This window comes from Phalacrocorax aristotelis, chromosome 6 (genome assembly GCF_949628215.1).
Source record: "Phalacrocorax aristotelis chromosome 6, bGulAri2.1, whole genome shotgun sequence".
Classification (NCBI taxonomy): Eukaryota; Metazoa; Chordata; class Aves; order Suliformes; family Phalacrocoracidae; genus Phalacrocorax; species Phalacrocorax aristotelis.
Window position 1 is genome coordinate 55,973,586 of NC_134281.1, and position 17,585 is coordinate 55,991,170.

Consider the following 17,585-nt stretch of genomic DNA (forward strand, 5'->3'; position numbering starts at 1 on the left):
TACCATTGAATTAGAAATAACCATGAATAATTCATGATGCATTAAATAAAATTAATAGGAAGATAAAGCCCTATAGATCAGAAGGGAAAAGACCAAACACTTTATTTAACCGCAGTGGTGGTCTTCTCCAGTCCTCTCTAATGTGAACTGCCATCAAATGTGTTTCAAATTCAAATCAATATTATTAATTTGGCCTAATATATGTATTCGTGAATAATCTATAAGTAAAATAATTTAAAAATGTAATTGAGTCTCTGCTATACTGGACCATTTACTTCCTATTTAAATTCAATAAAGTGTTACAGAGCAGCATTTAAAAAGGTGGTGGGGGTTTAGTAAAATATAAGTAGTACAACTTTGTGAAGGCAACGTTTGGCAGCAGTCAAAATTACTTTTTGTTATACATCAGCAGCTTAAGCTATGTGTGAGAGAAATTGCAGTTGACCCCTTAGACTAACAAAACTGCAAATCCATATTCTCAGTTCTCCCTGGTTCTGTTTAATTTCAACTCAAAAGTAATTTTCCTCTTAAGTAATGAAATTTGTTACTGTTTGCTTAAACTCATCGATCTTGAGGTTCTCTGCTCTACCATTGAGAACAGAAGCTGGTAGAAAAGTGCTTGTTTAACACTAGTATTAAATTCAATAGAACTTTACTGCGGGTAGTCCCCAAACTCACTCTCTTCAAATGTCATTTTGTGGGGAACTTTCAAACAAAAATTGACTGGACTTCTGGTTTTGCTTTCTGACTCAATAATTTTCACAACAAATATGAACGTAACTGAACTTGGCTTTGGGTCTCTCATTTCTTTGGTTAATTCCCTGTTTTCTTAGACAAGCTTTATTGGTTGCAAGGAAGGATAAAAGGTAAATCAGGCTAGAAAAACCCTACATGAAAGTTCCAAACATTTGAGAAATCAGATTCCAAACATGGAACAAGGCATAGAATGTGCATTACTTTATATTTAATAACTGGTTTGGCAAGGTAAGTGCATTCTAAATTGATACCTAAGGATGTGCATGGGGGGGATAAATACTTCCAATGCTGTTCAATGTGTACCTTTATTCTATAAATACTGGCATTTTACTTCATTTTTTCTAATTAATGCTAAGATTTTGGACGATTTCAATCAAAATAGCCATCCCATGTACACTCTGTAACAAACCTGAGTGAGTTTTCATCAAAGATAATCAGCTTTTGTGGCAGATGGGATAATATGAGGCATCGTCAGCATGAGTAAATGAATACTTTTAGAAAACTAAATACTAGCTTTAAATAGTTTCTACCATAATTGCTGTTTTTAATGCTTTCTTAGGCTAAGCTTGAAAAGTAACTCATATTAATTCTTAACGGAAATCCTGTTTTGGACTTTTTGCAAACAGTGAGGATTTTGTAATTGTTACATTGCTTCTGTTTCTCTCTAGAGTAGTGTATCTTGGAGCAGGATTCTCTACCATATGGAAATTTTGGCTACAGGTAAAACCGTCAGTATATAGTGTCTTAATTCAGGCAGATGTGTGTGGGAAGGTGGAGGAAGGACTACATCCATGAAGTACATCACTGAGGAAAGATACCGAACATAGGGCTCTGCCCAAAGTAATGAGTCTTCTGAAATGGGAGCATAATTAGCTCACGAATAACGCTGTGTTATTACAGCTCTGCTGCCTCTGGGATTGGAGCTAGCATCTCTGGATCTCACGTACAGTATGTGAAGCGGTATGCTGCCATACTAATTCTTACAGTGTCAACAGCTCAGGCACCTCTATAATGTGCAATTTATTGAACATTACAGAAGTTGCAAGAAAGGATAGAGTTGAGCCCGTACGTTCTAGTTGTCAGAATATCCAGTACCTTTTAGGAACACTGTAGGAGAGTGTCTGTCTTGTTTTGATGCAGGTACGGTAGCAGTAGACTAAAGCAGTAATATGAAGATTTGGGAAATAAAAAGTTTAATAACTAGGTGCTCTGTTAAAACAGAACTTGAGAGAATTACTTACAAGCTGCTAAAGCAGCGACCATCAAGTCCATGTCCAACAGAAGCTTCCAAAAGATGGTTGTGGTGTACTGGGGGAGGAGAAGCAATATGGGAAATGCCCAGATGTGAAACCTAAAGATATTTTGACAAAACTATGCAAGTAATTGTAGTTTATCTATATGCTTAGCATATGGCTTACAGTAAGTATAGGTGTGTTCTGGAACAAAACATTGGCAGAATATGTGGCAGGAGTGATTCAGATTAAATACTTAAGTATGGTAGTTTTAGGCTGAATTTTTTGGATGTAGGGTCCAATTGTACAGCTACCTAAGTCTGGCCTCGGGATGCAGCTTCATAATTGCAATTTGCTGTATTGTTCTCAGCAGAAGAAACACACATGACAGTTCCACTTTTTAAATCTGGCCCAGGGAATAGGTAGCATTTAAACCATTTTGGTTCTGCTATCAATAGTACATTTGGAGTTTAATTTGGGAATTAATGATAAAGCGTCAATGGATTAAATGAAATTAAATAGAAATCAGTTAATTCCCGAGTGTTTGATTATCAGCACTGAATACTGGCCTCTTAGATGTCAACTCAGTTCTTTTTGGAAGGTTGTGCAAGTGTGACCTGAGGTGTATTCTAGGAGGCTAGGTGTGATAGTATATGGAAAATTAGTTAATTTGCCCCTGTAGTGCTTCAGAATAATTAGCGATACAAAAACTTGATGTACTATATGCAGCTTCAGTGCATCTGTGTAGAAAGTGGCTTTTCATATATTACATCTGGCCTTTCCAGTCTCCTCTTGAAAGAATGCTTTCTCCCAGGCAGCTTCATTAAAGATCATTCTGTAAATTTGACAAACGTTTTCTGTCCATCCTTAATAGTTGCACTGATGCATCCACAGAGCCACTTCTAACACCAATTGTCGTTGCAGTATCCCATGACAATGCTTTCTACTATTGTCTCCGTCAGTCATGCCACAAAATAAGCATCGAAAGTACAAGTATGTAGCTGCTTTTGCCAGAAGATTATGGTCATGATTGCTTAGTTCCAGCAACAAGTTTCTGCCGTCAGCAGTCTGTCCATCTGGCTTTTAGACTTGGCAACAACACAGACATTATACTGATGTTCCCTTTCAAGCACAGGCATTTGAGAATGTATGCTGACTCCAACAAGTACTGGTACTTAAAAAGTACTATTAAATACAAGGTACTATGCGAGGTACCCTAGCAGAATCCGCTGGGAATACGGGTTGCTTCATAATGGTTCTGCTCTTTCTTCAGAAGTCATTACACCTTTACATATTAAGATGGCCATGTTAGAATTTAAGGTTTAGTATGACAAGAAGTCTCCATTGTGTAGAACATTTTAGCATAACACCAGTAATCACTGGAAGATACATTTAAGACAATATATCGAACAGAATCAAATTAGTGGTGTATTTTTAGATTAGTGGTGCCAAAGGTCTGGATTTCTAGGAATCTGTCTGTTGGCACTATCTCATCTGTCTTAGAATAATTCTCCTGTTTTTCTGTATATTTGGTGGTACCGAATATAGAGATGCTTTGAATTTATATTTTGCTTTGTCTGTCTTCCTTTCTTAGCTTACTCCCAAATCTGAATCTTGCTATTAAACTGGCCATCAAGGCTTTCAGAATACTCACCCCCAAAACGAACTCAAGTATTTAGAAGTAAATAAGCAGCTCAAGAAGGCAGGTATTGCTAATTCCTAACAACTGAAGTATTGGAAGAAATCCTGAGTATGATCTGTTGTGGATTTTTTTACAGAGCGGTAGAGGACGGTGGGGGGGCAGATGCACCAATCAGCAAGATATGTGAATGATAATTTCTTCCTCACAATGTGTAGTACAAAAAGTTCCTCTAGTGCAGGTATCACGTGCTAGATGATATAGTCTTCTATATCCATATAAGATATAGTCTTCTATATCCATACAGATCTGTAGGTCAAACCTGGAGGAAAACTGTATTTAGGACTGACTTTGCTGTACATCGAAGGATTCCTGTCAGCTTTGGTGAGGGCTGAACTGGTCTGGCAGCTTACTGATAGTCTAACTGTGGTAGGCCAGATCTTTACTCATGCGTGTAGCATCATAGCCAGGGGTTTATATACGATCACTTAGGAAAGCAAACTGGGCAGGATTGGCCTCATCTGTATTTTGTACAGTGAAGATGCAGCTACTCCACATTTTACAAGGAGCTGGCATGGGCTTCCTGAATGATAGAACGTATCAAGAATATATTGCAATTTGGAAAGCATAAGAACAAATACAAAACTTGTTAGGACTTACGCTGGCTATGTCTGTACTGTGCAAATCCCTTGTCTGGGATTTCAGAATCAAAACTGTTATTCACTGTAAAGAGTTTTGGTACTGGTGTCTACATAATGCCATCAGAATTGATTGGAATAGCTGAACTGTTCTTCATCCTACCTTTAAAGCTGGGAGGGCTTAGAAACTGACATTGTGAAATAGATAATTGGTCTGGGGTTTAAGCCAGGTGCTGCAGTACTGTGGAATTGCATGGAAACAGCAACAGACTGTTGCTTCCTTTCTTTTCATTTTAAAAGCCCCAAGAATTTGCCATTTGAACGTTGTACACCAAAAGGCACTCATGACAGCCCACAAATATGAAAGGCTTATGAAACGAATGTTCTCCATTCAAAATACATCATAGTACTTCCTGACTGAAATTTCTAGCAGGAGTCCCATTAGTAATTTTTGTGCTTTCACCTGGAAGAAACAGGCAAAAATATTCCCATCTGTAATCAGTACAAAATACTTGAGCATAAAGAGAAACAGAGTTTCAGTTCCCCAACAATGGAGACTGAAATTGTCAGTGGAAGGTAGTGAAACCCCCTGAAGTTCTGCAGTCCAACCTGGTAATTTTTAATCCTTGTTTCAGAATTTGTGGAATGGCTCCACCTAGCCATGCAACTCTGCATTAAATTTAGAGCGAAAGGATTTAATGTTTAAATGTCTAATCAGTAGTTTATGATAAGATGTTTTTGGCTTCCCTTATCCCAGTTCAAAGCTAGTCTTTTAGAGGGTCAGGTGGTCATTTGGTCTGAAGTAAATACTTCTGGGGAAGGGAATAGGGTTATCAAAGCTCCACCAGCCATAAATAAACTAAGGTCCAGTCCTGGAATCCTGTTTAACAGAACTCCTGCAAGAGTGAGTAGATGATGTGTCCCCCTGTAAGAGGTGATGGGAAGTTAGTCATTGCCTTTCCGGCACTACAATTACAAGTGTTCAGGAAACAAGGACTGCAGAATTAGGCTGTCTTATTTTCCATGGACTGTCCATATTTATTTAAGGTCAAGGTCTACTGAGGCCTGTGGGACAAGAGTTGAATCCCCATATCTCAGACCTAACTGAAACCATTTTAGTTTTTTGCTCCATTTCATTCACCTTAAGAATTTATGAATTGCTGAAAATCCTTGCTGAACTTGGCCTGCAGCCCACTGCTGGTCCATTTCCTTTTTCTTTAAGTAGAATTCCTAACTGGGTGTGTTCTAATATAACGGGCTGTAACCAGTTAATCACACAGCTATTAATGGAAGTACGAGGCAGTGCATAGCAAGCTTGTTAGTTTCACTTAGCCATGCATGTTTGTGTTTGGTGAAAATGCAAAGGCATCAGTCAAGCTGACAGACACAACCTCAGTTGTCTTCTATGCTACTGTCCTTACTGTTGTTCAGTGACATGGAGCACTCGGCGTGGCATCTGGCAGAGAAAAACCCCTCCAAACAAATTGGGTAGCTTGGTGAATTCTGTACCTTAGCTGAGGGAGTGGCAGGAAGACGTACCATGAACGCAAACACAAAATTACTGTATGAATGTTATGCCTTTTGTAAACAGTTTCCTGCCAGAAGTGAATGATGGGAAACACATTAGCATGGGGAGCTTGCATGCAGTTAATAATCTGAATGCTAAGAAATTTTTTCCTCCTGACAGCACAGAATTGTTTTATAAATTTTTTAAAAATGTGAAATAGGTGTTTGACGTGAGCAATTAAGTGGAAGCTATTTAGAATTGCAAAATGAATTAAAGCTTTAAAATGTCTTTACACAGTTATAGGCAGAAGTAAAAGTACTGGAAATGGAATAATGAGCTAGGAAATTGCTTCTTCGAAAGGAGAAACATTTGAAACCAGAAAAAATCTTCCAATTTTACTTCCCTGAGTTAAATTGCGTTTAACTCTAGATACTCAACAGTGATGTTGATATACTTCAGGAGTCTCACAAATGAGAGGGGGTGGTTGCCTGTTAGAAGTTCTAAAAATGTTGAAATCCCCTTTTGGGGGATTTTAGGGAGTTATGTTTTATAAATCTTTGGAAAACGGAAAGGCCAATGCCGCTGAAGCTTAATTTGACATTCCCCACATCAACCTTTACACGCCACCAGCTGGAAATAGCATTGGTGTTTCTCCACTGAGAATATTAAGCATCTAGGAGAGTTTCTAGGTTTCTAATCCTGTTCCCCCTGCAGAGAAGTTATCCATTATTTTCAGTGTAATGCTTGCATGTTGCTGATCATAAACTTCCTTTACAAAGGTGAGTGTCATTGTTTACCTGGGAGAAACTGCAGCACAGAAATGTGGAATGATTCATCCATGTTGTCTTAGTGTTGTGGTGATGTGGCCTTAGTCATATCCTGCTGCAAAGGTTGGCTCCGAGATGACCTCTCAAGGGCTGTGCTCACATTTTGTATTAACATCAAGAGCGAAAAAATAATTCAGGCTAAATTCATTCTCTCTCGTTGTCCTGAAAGGAGACCCTGACATTATTTTATCATTTTCCCAAACTTTCATTTTGCTCTGTGGCTTTGGTTCTTGGACAGCCTGAACAGAAAAAAAAAAAAGGGAAAAAAGGAAGAAGCAGGTTCAGCACCAGTTGTGAGAAGGTCTGGCAGCCACTCGGGGAACACAGAAGTAGACAGGGTCCAACCTGGATCAGAACAGATGTACTTGCCCTCTGCTAATAGAATACCTGCTAGTGTCAACTTCATAGGGATTTGGTTTTTCCTGTCAATTCAAAGCTTCCTAGCTTTTTAATATCTGTAGATTTTAATATTAAGATACTTCTAGAGACGAGTATTTCTCTAGAAAGCGGTATACAGTGACTCTGGTGCATCAGGTGAAGATACCCAAGTTACCATGGCTACCCTAAGGCTTTTCCAAGTCGCAGTTGTCTGAGCTCACACAGCTGGCAGCACTTAAGTTTGCGGCTGTGAACGACAGGAACCAAAAGGCGGGCTGGGTTCTGCCTCCACCAGCCCTGCTCTGTTGCTGTGCCACCGGAGTCTGGAAGTTTCTGTGCACCATTTGTGCTGCAGGAGATGGCTTCTTAGAATGGCAGACTCTTCCTCCCTTCCAGCTTCCCAGACAGGCTCAAACCCTACCATTATTGGTGAGCAAGAAGGTAAGAGGTTATAGGGCTACAGGTGGTGAGAAAAGAATGATAAGAAAACCAAAATCCAAACTCCACCTGTTAATGTCCAGTGGAAACACTGTGGTTCCTGTTGTAATCCTAGTTGGAGTCATTAGGTAGCATGTGTTTGCTAATATGCTGAGAGGCTTGGAGAAATCTCTGGTAACACGGGAGGAACGTTAAGTTTTTTGATAATTGTGTTAATCCTGTAAAAAAGTTTGTAGATTGCTCTTTTCTTTCTTTTTCATTTAAGACATGCTTAAGGATAAATAGCGTTTAACTAAATTTGGCGTGGAATGGCTGACAAATAAGGAAACTGGTTAAGATTAGAAATGAGGGAAGTCTGGTTGGATGCAAGTTCATGGCTAGGGTGTGATGGTCTGGACTGGTAGCTTAACGTCTTTAAAGCACTGTAGAATTTGACTGGAGAGATATTTAAGTTTTGGTGCCAGATTAATATTGAGTGGGTGTGCAGGTAGTTTCATTTAATTCTGTACACTTCAAGCACTACGTATGTGAGACTTGTATAGATGGTAGCTCGTCCTCAACTGGGCATTTCCAGACGCTTTCTGTCCCAACAAACCCTGTAAGGCTACTGCTTTGCTGACCATAGAGGACCACAGCCAGTGGCATTAGTTTCTGTGCTCCACTGTACTGTTCTCAGCTTATGCAAAATCCTGTGTATTTTGAGTCTAACTTTTATTTGCTCTAGTTTAAAAAAAAAAAAAAAGTGATGTCTTTGTCCTTTGCGCTTGCAAGGTGCGGCATACATACAAGTCTGAGTCCAGCAAACCTTTTAAGCCTGCCTATATGAGTAGGATAGTTTGTATGTTCAGATTATGTGTATTTGTAAGGTCTTTGCCGGATGGAATTAAACGATAGCTGCTTTGCAGCGGTAACCATTTGGAAAAAAAGTAGAGAACAGTGTGTTATTTTAGCCCACTCTGTGGCACGGCTGCCAAATGCTGATTCTGTCTCAGTGGCGATTACTGTAGTTGTTTGTCATCCTGTCAATTCTGCAGCAAAAATCAGTGTAACTGATATGTTAAATGTAATTTTTAAAATCACACAGTAGGATCATGAACAATGGTGACGAGGGTGTCCATCCTTAAATGTGTATCTGCGGGAATTGGGCGCTGTTCTTTGTCAAATGGCAGTGCTCAGAGGAAGGGAGACTTGGACTGTGGGGTGGGGAAGGGACACATTTTGATTGTCTGCATTTGTGTTTTGGTTCACAATGGGAGCATGCTTCTGATGTGAACCTCCCAGTTGTCCTTGCTTGGTGTGCTTTGATTCACGTCATCGTGGTCTGGATTCCTTTAATGTGAAATGAAAGCACAAGGTGTTTCCTAGGAACACACCTGGAATGTGCTATCATGTAGATGTTGGATCTCAGCACCAATTCTTTTGCTCTATAATCCTCTCCCTCTGTGCCATGCTAATGCACGTGAAGATGGTGAGTGGCATTGATGAGCAGTGAAAACTCTCTTCAGAAAGTCTCACAGCTCTCTGAGCTTGGATTAAGGTTTTTACCTGAGTTTGGAAATCATTCTTGAAATTATACTGCTTTAAGCAAGATCACAACTTGTGCTTGTTTCACAAGCACTGGCATTCAACGCAGGCAAACAGCCTCCCTTCTCCTCAGAGACAGACAATTACCATAGCTAACACACTTTAAAAAAAACACGTAAAATGCCAGCATTGTCATAGTGTCCTCCTGTGCCAACAGAAGTCCTGCTAGAGGTATGCTGACAGGCTCTGCCCCTCAGAAGGCTCTTCCTCCTCAGGGGTGAGGGTTATGGGTGTTGCTCATAATGAGTGCCTGAAAAAGAGGAGGGTGGTAATAGGCATCTTGTCGCTCCGGCAGTTCATTGCAGGGCCGCTCACACATGTGCCTTTCTATGTACAGAAATTCTATGTATAGAATATGTATACATACAAATTCTATGTATAGAATTTATCTGCTAATGACAGCAGTTCTTACCTGGATGCTGTGAAAACCATTGACTCTTCCGCAGAAATGAATCCAGAGAGTTTTTCAGTGACTGTTTCAGTAGCATGTTTCAATACAGAGTTTATGTGTTAATGCTGTCATTATGACAAGTAAGCCACTGAGGAAATCTGTAATCGTGCAGCTCCAATGCAGACATGTCATGCACGTGTGATCTTCATGGTCCAAATGGGCCTTTTCTCCATCCCTGGTTGACACTGTTAATGCTTTCAACTTGGTGTGAACTGATGCTGGCCTTCTGATTTTGTAACCAAAGATGCAAAATGAAACTCAGGTAAAATTTGCTACCGAATACAGATTCACAGTGTGTTAAGTGATGTTCCTTGTGAGTACATTTTAAAGGAATAATTATCTGCTAAAAAGGAAGAGGGATATGATCATGTGTGTCTTAACTTAAAGCCTGTAAGAGGGAGAGCACTAGCAGAGCCGTGGCCCTGCCTGTGTGTACAAAGCAGCAGGTGACAGCCCGCTGTTTGCCAAGATCAGGGTCGGTCCTTGTCATCATGCTCCCATCCTGAGCAGGGATCTGGCTGGACCCCAGTCCCAGGAAAGGTAAGAAATGGGGGAACAAACGCTCCTAGTATTATTAAATTTTGTGGCTTTCCAGTGCTTGTACATGCACGAATGGTGAACAGCAGCAATGCTCATGTTAGGCTAAGGGGGGAGTTCCTTTCACAGAAATAATTTACTGCAATCCCCAGCTGTTACAATGATAAATGATGATAAATGAAATAGTTTCATGGTGAAGAAGTTGTCAGTAAACTAGGAAAAGGGTGATCCAGGGAGGCCGAAGCTGGCTAGAGCTGAAGCTGTGCACAGCTCTGAAGCTTAGGACAAGCAAACTGAATGTCCCTTTAGACTTACTTTATTTCTTTTTTTTTTTTAAAAAAAAAGGTAAGAAAAGCCTACTCTTACACGTACTTCCTTATATGATTCTGTCTCCCAGATCACCTTAGGAAAATGCATCAGCGTCAGCCTGACATCAGTCACTATCCTCAGTCCCTGCAGTGGTGGTCAGTGCTGCTGGCGGGAGTGAGGGGCAGCCAAGATGGCGCCGGGCAGCCTGCAGCAGGGCCACAAAAGAATGCAGATAAAAGTCACTCCCTCCCTTTATATATACACACACCTCTTTGTGTGGGTGTCAAATGTCCTCTAATATTTGTTTCATGGCAACATGTGCTTTGCCTGATGGCAGGATCCGCCTTTTGTTCCAGTGATGCAGAAATGATCTGTAAGGCTTATTTCTTGGCCTGGCAAATCTGTTTGAGGGCCAGTGACAGGTGCCCTGCTTTTTTGAGGGAAATCCTGAATCTTTGCAGCCAGGATTCAGAAAAAGCTTTGCTTTGATTTTGTTTCTCTGGATTTGCTGTTCTGATGGGCCATGGGAGGCATGACAGGGACTAGGTGCCAGCACAGGCTCCAGAGGGAGCCGCCGTGGATCCAAGGGTGCAGGCTGAGTCAGAAGGTCACAGGGAGGCTGTCACACAGCCGGTAACACACCTCTGCCTATTGCACACAGCGGGGAAAATCAGATTATGGATCTTCTTTGTCATATTCCCTTCAGCAATCTTTTGGCAAGACGGAGGTGGGACTTGGCTGTCCCCCCTGGGGACCCTCTGCAGGGAGGCCGAGTGCCCCAGGTGGGGAAAGCCTGGCCGGGCTCCCAGGGACATGTGTGGCATGGGGGTGGTGGGGTTCAGAAGTGAGAAGTCATAAAACTAGATACTCTGTGACTGATGCAGATAGTCTAATAAAAGTGTTAGTGAGAGTCCCCTCTGGAAACATGGCTGCTTAGTTGGGGGCATATGTGGCTGACTAATGCCTGGAGTGTGAATGCCGGTGTTTCCTCGCTGCTGGGAGCGGATGGAAGCTGCTGTTTGTTACCTTATCACAGCCCTGCTCTGTCAGACCCGGGTGGGGAAAAAACCAAGCTGTCAGCATTACGAGTCAGACTGAACTGGACTGGAAACTGCAGGTTGGAGTGTGGCTGCAAGGAGTTAGTACAGAGGCTCTGAGGTGTTTCCCCATGAGCAACCTAAACCTGCTAGTTAGAGATGTCTCTGTTCTCGAGACCTTTTCTTATCAAAGATCAGCGCTTTCCAGAAACTGAATCAGGCAGGCTAAAATGTAGGGTAACACTGGAGAAACCAAGTCATTGACTGCGGGGGTAAAAGGTGGAGTAAAAAATGATGCTATCATGTTCTCTGCTTACCATCCACCAAAAATCTGTGTTTGCCCATGGAATTTAGAGCCTAGTCAGGAACTGTAGCCTAGAGATAGGTTTGTTAGACATCCTGCCTTAAAATTACATACATCCTACAAGAGAGAAAAGTGGGAATTTTTATCTGCCTGTATTTAAGGTGAGGAATGCTTTAGTCTGTGGTTTGGCCATTGTTCCACTGAAATAACTATATGAAGAGAATTCTAGATTAAAAAGAATTGAACTATACCAAAACATGAATTGCTCTCCTAACCATAGCTTGGCCCCAAGAATGCAGAAGCAAATACTAAATTATGTGCTTTCCTACCAGTCTTGCTTTAAACTTTGGGGGGAAGTCAGAAGGGCTCCTAGCTAACTCACTGTCAAGAGAACATCTTCCAGTGTCTTTTCAGGATAGAAAACTTAACAAATAATGGTATTATAATTACTGAGGGATGTACCTAGAAAATTTTAAGGAAAAATTTGGAGCTGACTTTCAAGTTCATATCCCAGAAAACAAAAGCCAGAGGTCCCCTTACAGGTCTTCCACTTTTAGGTGCCACTGAGATTCTCTTCTGATAAGGTTTTACCCACCCAAAGTCCTGATTTTGTGTCTCTTGGAGACCGATTGAAGTTACATGGGAGAGGCTGTTATGCTGCTCTAAGCCACAAAGCTGTGCAGTCCCCATGTCTTCCTGCTTTCTCTTGTTTAGCAGTTGCACCCTGGCATGCAGGTTCTGCTGCTGGCACCCCTCCTGTGGAACCCTTTGTCTACATTTATGGGGACATAACATGTAGATTACCTTCCCACGTACGGTTTTCTAAAGGAAATGACGAAGTATACTTTTATGCCCTTCCTAACCAGGCATCTGCTCAGGCCCCATCTACCTGGTAGGTAGAGAAGTGCTGTGGAATGTCTCTTTCTTTCCCCTGTTCTCACCCATGAACACGGCCTTTGCTGACGACTTCAGAAATAGTTTCCTTTGCGCTTGATGCACTCAGCCCCTAGGGGATGTATTCCCAGCTCCAGGATACGCACTGTGCTGCAGTGCCGGATTGCTGGCTGAGAAGGTCAAGGTGTGGAATTGCTCTAGTGAATCATTTTGGAAATGTTAAGACTTCTACACAGTAAATCCATTTTCCAGTTATTCCTATATATCAAATACCAACACAGCTGCCACTGAGGATTTCCATTATACATAAACTAGGAAATATATTCTTAGATGAATTTGTGGTTTTACAGTAAGACTCATTTACTCCTTCCCATTCCATTCAGCATGACTTATAGTGGGATTTCACCACAGTAAAATCTTTAGAATGCTGAGAACTAAAAAATTCTTCTACTGTGCTGTTAGGATGTTGACTCACTAGAGCGATTGCTTTCCTGCTGCTGATGAGTAAATCAGGCACTTAAACTAAGACAAAGCAGAAATATCCCAGTCTCTGGGCTTTGATTCTGCTAGTTTGACGGTTAACCCTTATTTTTTGTGATATATTTTGTATGGCACATGAACGTACAACTAATTTTCTTTAGAAGAATAATTTATTGAAAGCCTATGTAATTAATATAGCAGTAAATTAAGCAGGGCTTTTAAACCAAGGAATTAAGGTGCTCTATTTTATGTACAAATCTTTGCTGTTTTACTGAGATTGAAATCCTGAGTTATTTATGAGAAAATACTACATTCTTTCATAGTTTTGTAGCATCTATTGATTTTTACTAAACAATTCTTACCCATATTACTGCTCAGTTGTTCTTGTCCTGCTGCCTTCAGTTCATGCCCTCGTTCCTACTAAATATAAAACACTGTTAAGTGTTCCTATGAAAACATGAAATTGTTTTCCTCTCCCCCCCATTTCTAATATGTCCTTTTATTTGCTGTCACTTTTGGGAGATGTTCAGAGGAGAGTATCTTTGCATTCCTGAAATGGCTAAGGACATAACTTTATGTCTAGTCAAGTGACCTGATCTTAATCTTAGTCTGAAAGCAGAAAAAGGGTAACCCGCAGGGAGACAGTGCAGCAGCACTGAAGGCACAACTGCAGCAGGCTGTAGCAAAGATGTGATTTAATCTTGCATTATGCGTGCTTGGCAACTCTGGTATATACTCTAAGATCCCCTCACAGTGTTTATATCTAGTAATGATACCTATACCAGAGTGTCTTGGTTTATTTTTTTGAAGCTAGTCAGACTATAACTTCCCAAGGCACAACAACATGTGCTCTTACCTGTATTTGATGTGGTACTGCCCTACTCAAGATTATAATGACCACCAAAGGGCTCATCCTGGCAGATACCTGCAACTCTAACTGAACTCCTGTGCACTAGGATCAATTCTCTTTCCACAAAATGTTTAAACTATATTAGGCATCATATATGGCCTCTGAGGGCCGATGCAATAAAATACTAATATTGCTAGAAACTTCCAAAAGATGCATAATTAATGTGTCATTAATACAGCTTCGTAGTGGGCCACTGTAGAATATGTGTGGTGTGTGTATTTTCAAGGATAGCAGTTACTGGTAGGAATACTCATAGGAGGGTACGTATATCACCACTGTCTACCTGAAGCGTATGCATGAGGCTGTCTAGGTCACCTGGGCCCACTGCATTGCTGCGAGGGCTTTGAAACAAATGTGCTTGACAGCACAGCCTGAGAGCAGGCAAAATGAGCTATGATTCAAAAGAAGTGCTTACCCTTGCTCGATGTAAGGGTAAATCACAGTCAACTCTCTTGCTCTTGGTTGCCTTAGCAGTGGGAAGCGTTGAGAGATGTATTCCATTTCTTCGTGGTTAGAAGCTTCGTTTAATTTGTATGCCAGTGGACACAGGTGCTGCTGTATGTAAGGCTTTCCGTGTGCAACGGTGCAACTGAAATATGTCGTTGGTCCAGGGCATCACCTTGTTTCTTGGACAGCAACAAAGCTGCTAGGCCTCGTTCAGCACCAGGAATCCCTTTCAAAACGTAACAGATCATCAGGTACTCTTTGAGACAGTCTCTGTTCACCTGGTGCCATGGTTCCTATTTAAATCAATAAATGCAAGAATACTCTGACTGCTCCTGTAGTTTGTCTCCTGTCTGAGCTCACTAGGTCAGTAATTTTATAATGTAGTTCCTTCTGTCCATTCTTTATGACAAGTGATAAGGAGGAAAAAAAAAAATACTGAAAATAGTCTCCAGCTGCCCTCTGCTTAGCCTTCTCAGGAGAGCGCATCTGGGAGGGAAGCTGGTGTTCCGAGCCACAGGTGTTCAATAACAAACCGTATCAGCGGGCTGTCTGTTGTCTCCTTGGCTGTCTTGTCCCTTGGGCTCGTCCTCTTAGACACAACAGCAAATTTGTTTCGAAGTAATTGGGTTGGGCCTTGACAGTTAACAACTCAAGTTAAAACACACAAATTCAGAAGATGGTGTTTTCTTTAGCTGCTTTTAATATAAATAGTCTGTGTTTTAGCATCTGATGGACCCTTCTCAGGCACACTTGACAAATTTCAAAGTCTATTTACTTTAAGTGGTCAAAGCATCCCTAGCAAAGAAAATTTTGTGCTTTGCCTAACCTTCCTTACACACTGCAAAAGCCAGCAAATGCTGCTGTTCCTTGCAATGCACTCTTGAAACTATCTTACGTTAGATTTGAGCCTGTTTGCCTTGATGGGTAGAATGTAGAGAAGCTCTAAAAATCCAGCTTCCATGCTAATGAAGTCGAATGGCCAGAAAGCATTTTTGGCTTTTTATTTCTTTTGGGTTGTTTGGGGTTTTTTTTTTTGGGGGGAGGGGTCTAATCTCCCTGGCTGAAGAGGAACATCAGAAGACTTACTTATTTTGTTTCTGAAAGTGACATTCTCAATAGGATCCCAGGTTTTCAAAGACACCTACTTAAATTTTTGTGTGCGCTCTTCATTAAGTTGGCAATCTGTTCTTGTTCTGTCTATGTGATGAAACAATAAAACAAAGGCTGAGCTGAATACTTTCTTTCCATGATTTTAATGTCTGCTGGAAGGTTTCCTTCAGCTCTGAAACAGAATTTTGTTCTGGTTCACATTGCAGGAATCTATGGCTAAGCAGATACCCAGGGAGCCCTTCCAAGTAGCTTGTACATTATGCTTCAATTTCATCTACATGCCATATGTAGAAAATGGAATGTATGCCACTTTTTTTTTTTTTTAAATGCTTATACTCTCCTGCAAGATGAGTTGCCTTTTTTTTTTTCCTCCCCTCTAAAAGGATAGGCGGGGTAGATGGACACTTCATGTTTCAGCTCAGCCATGCGTGCTTGCTGCTTTTATTCCTCCTTTCATTAACTCTCTCAAGGTTTGGCACAACAAGAGCATTATATAAGACTAAATAATTCTTACATAAATTTGAGCGAATGCCTTTCATGAAGCACTGGGTCCTTACTGTGGCTATAAGTAAAAATCACTTCCTTTTTAAAGGGGAGCTTCAAACATTGTATTTTGTGTAGTTAATTGCCACAAGCCAAAATAACCTTTTGAGCTCTGTGAATTTTCACAGCTGCAGACTGGAGGAAAAAAACCCCACACTAATAAATAGAAACTTAATAATTTCCAAAAGAAATTATTCCCCACTCCAACTGCCTCTTTTAGCACAAAGCCCAGCTCATTTTTGCCAGAATGTTAAATGTTCCTAGCACGTGGCTATAGAGCCAAAAACCTGAGTATCATCTAAAGGACAAAATGAGAAAGAATAAAGCAAGGACAGTATGAATTTGACACTTCAAGAACAGCACGGAGAGCAGTCAACAGGTCAAGAAGCGCAGGTAATTAAGCTTTTGCCAGAGGCTAACAGATTGACTAGATTCAGGGCTCGGCAGCTCAGTAACAGAATCATGGAAGACTCTCAACATATTCCTATATCTAGGGATGTACTTTGTGCATGCTTTTCAGTTAAGAGAATAAATATCTGTATTACAAGGCAAGATCAGCGTGTGGAACAGGAATCAGCAAATCAGGAACCTTGGAGGAAAACTGGGACAAAAGAGAATTTCCAGTCTCCTGCATGAAAATAAGTGGGAAAGGTGATCTGAGGCTGCAGAAACAGTATGGGGACGACAGTTGTAAAACCCAGTTACGCTAGAGGAGAAATTCTTTGGCCTGTCATCCTCCTCTACTATGGGACTGTTATCTCCTCATACAAGAGTGAGTTCCTTGGTTCAGTGAAAGACAAGCAAGCACAGCTGACCCTGGAAGAGGAAGTTTGTGTAGAGAAGTAGTGGGCTGGCACTAGGAAGACATGGAAAGAAAAGGGAGCTTAAACATCAGAAACTCACTGGCCATCATGTTAAGGGGGAAGAAGGAGGAAATACTGAAAGAGAAGCAGAGAGAAATATTTGGTAAATACCAAATGAAGCAAACAATCTCTCCATTGAGTGGTAAAGAGGACCTAAGGCTGGGGAGGAGGTTAAAACATTCTGCTAAAACAGCATGATCAATCATCAACACAGAAACTGAAATCCCTTGCTGGCAAACATAGGGATGAGAAGTGTGGGACACAGTATATTAAAAGACCAGTGGATGGCAGCATATTTTTACTACCAAAATACTGGGTTGTCATGCCACATGTTTCAGTTGTAGCTCATCTGCTGACTAACACGTCACATGTCCCAAGAACAAATCCATGTGTGGTAAGTTAGCACAAGCTCCAAACATTCATGCTTTTTGTGTAGAGTTATATTTCTCTAGGACAGCAGTGACTGCTATTGTGGCTGTCCCACACTGAGTCACCTGGGAGACGAGCAGCACATTTTACAAGGATAGGAGTGAAAGGCATGTGGTCTCAGTCCCAAGTTTACTGTTCTGCTGTGAAGCTGATGATTTTTTCCTCAAGTTGGGAGTAAAATCTGTATGATGTAGAGAAATTTCCTGTCTAATTTTATATTTCAAGAACAGAGAAACCGAGTAACAATTCAGGCCATAGCATAACACCCATTC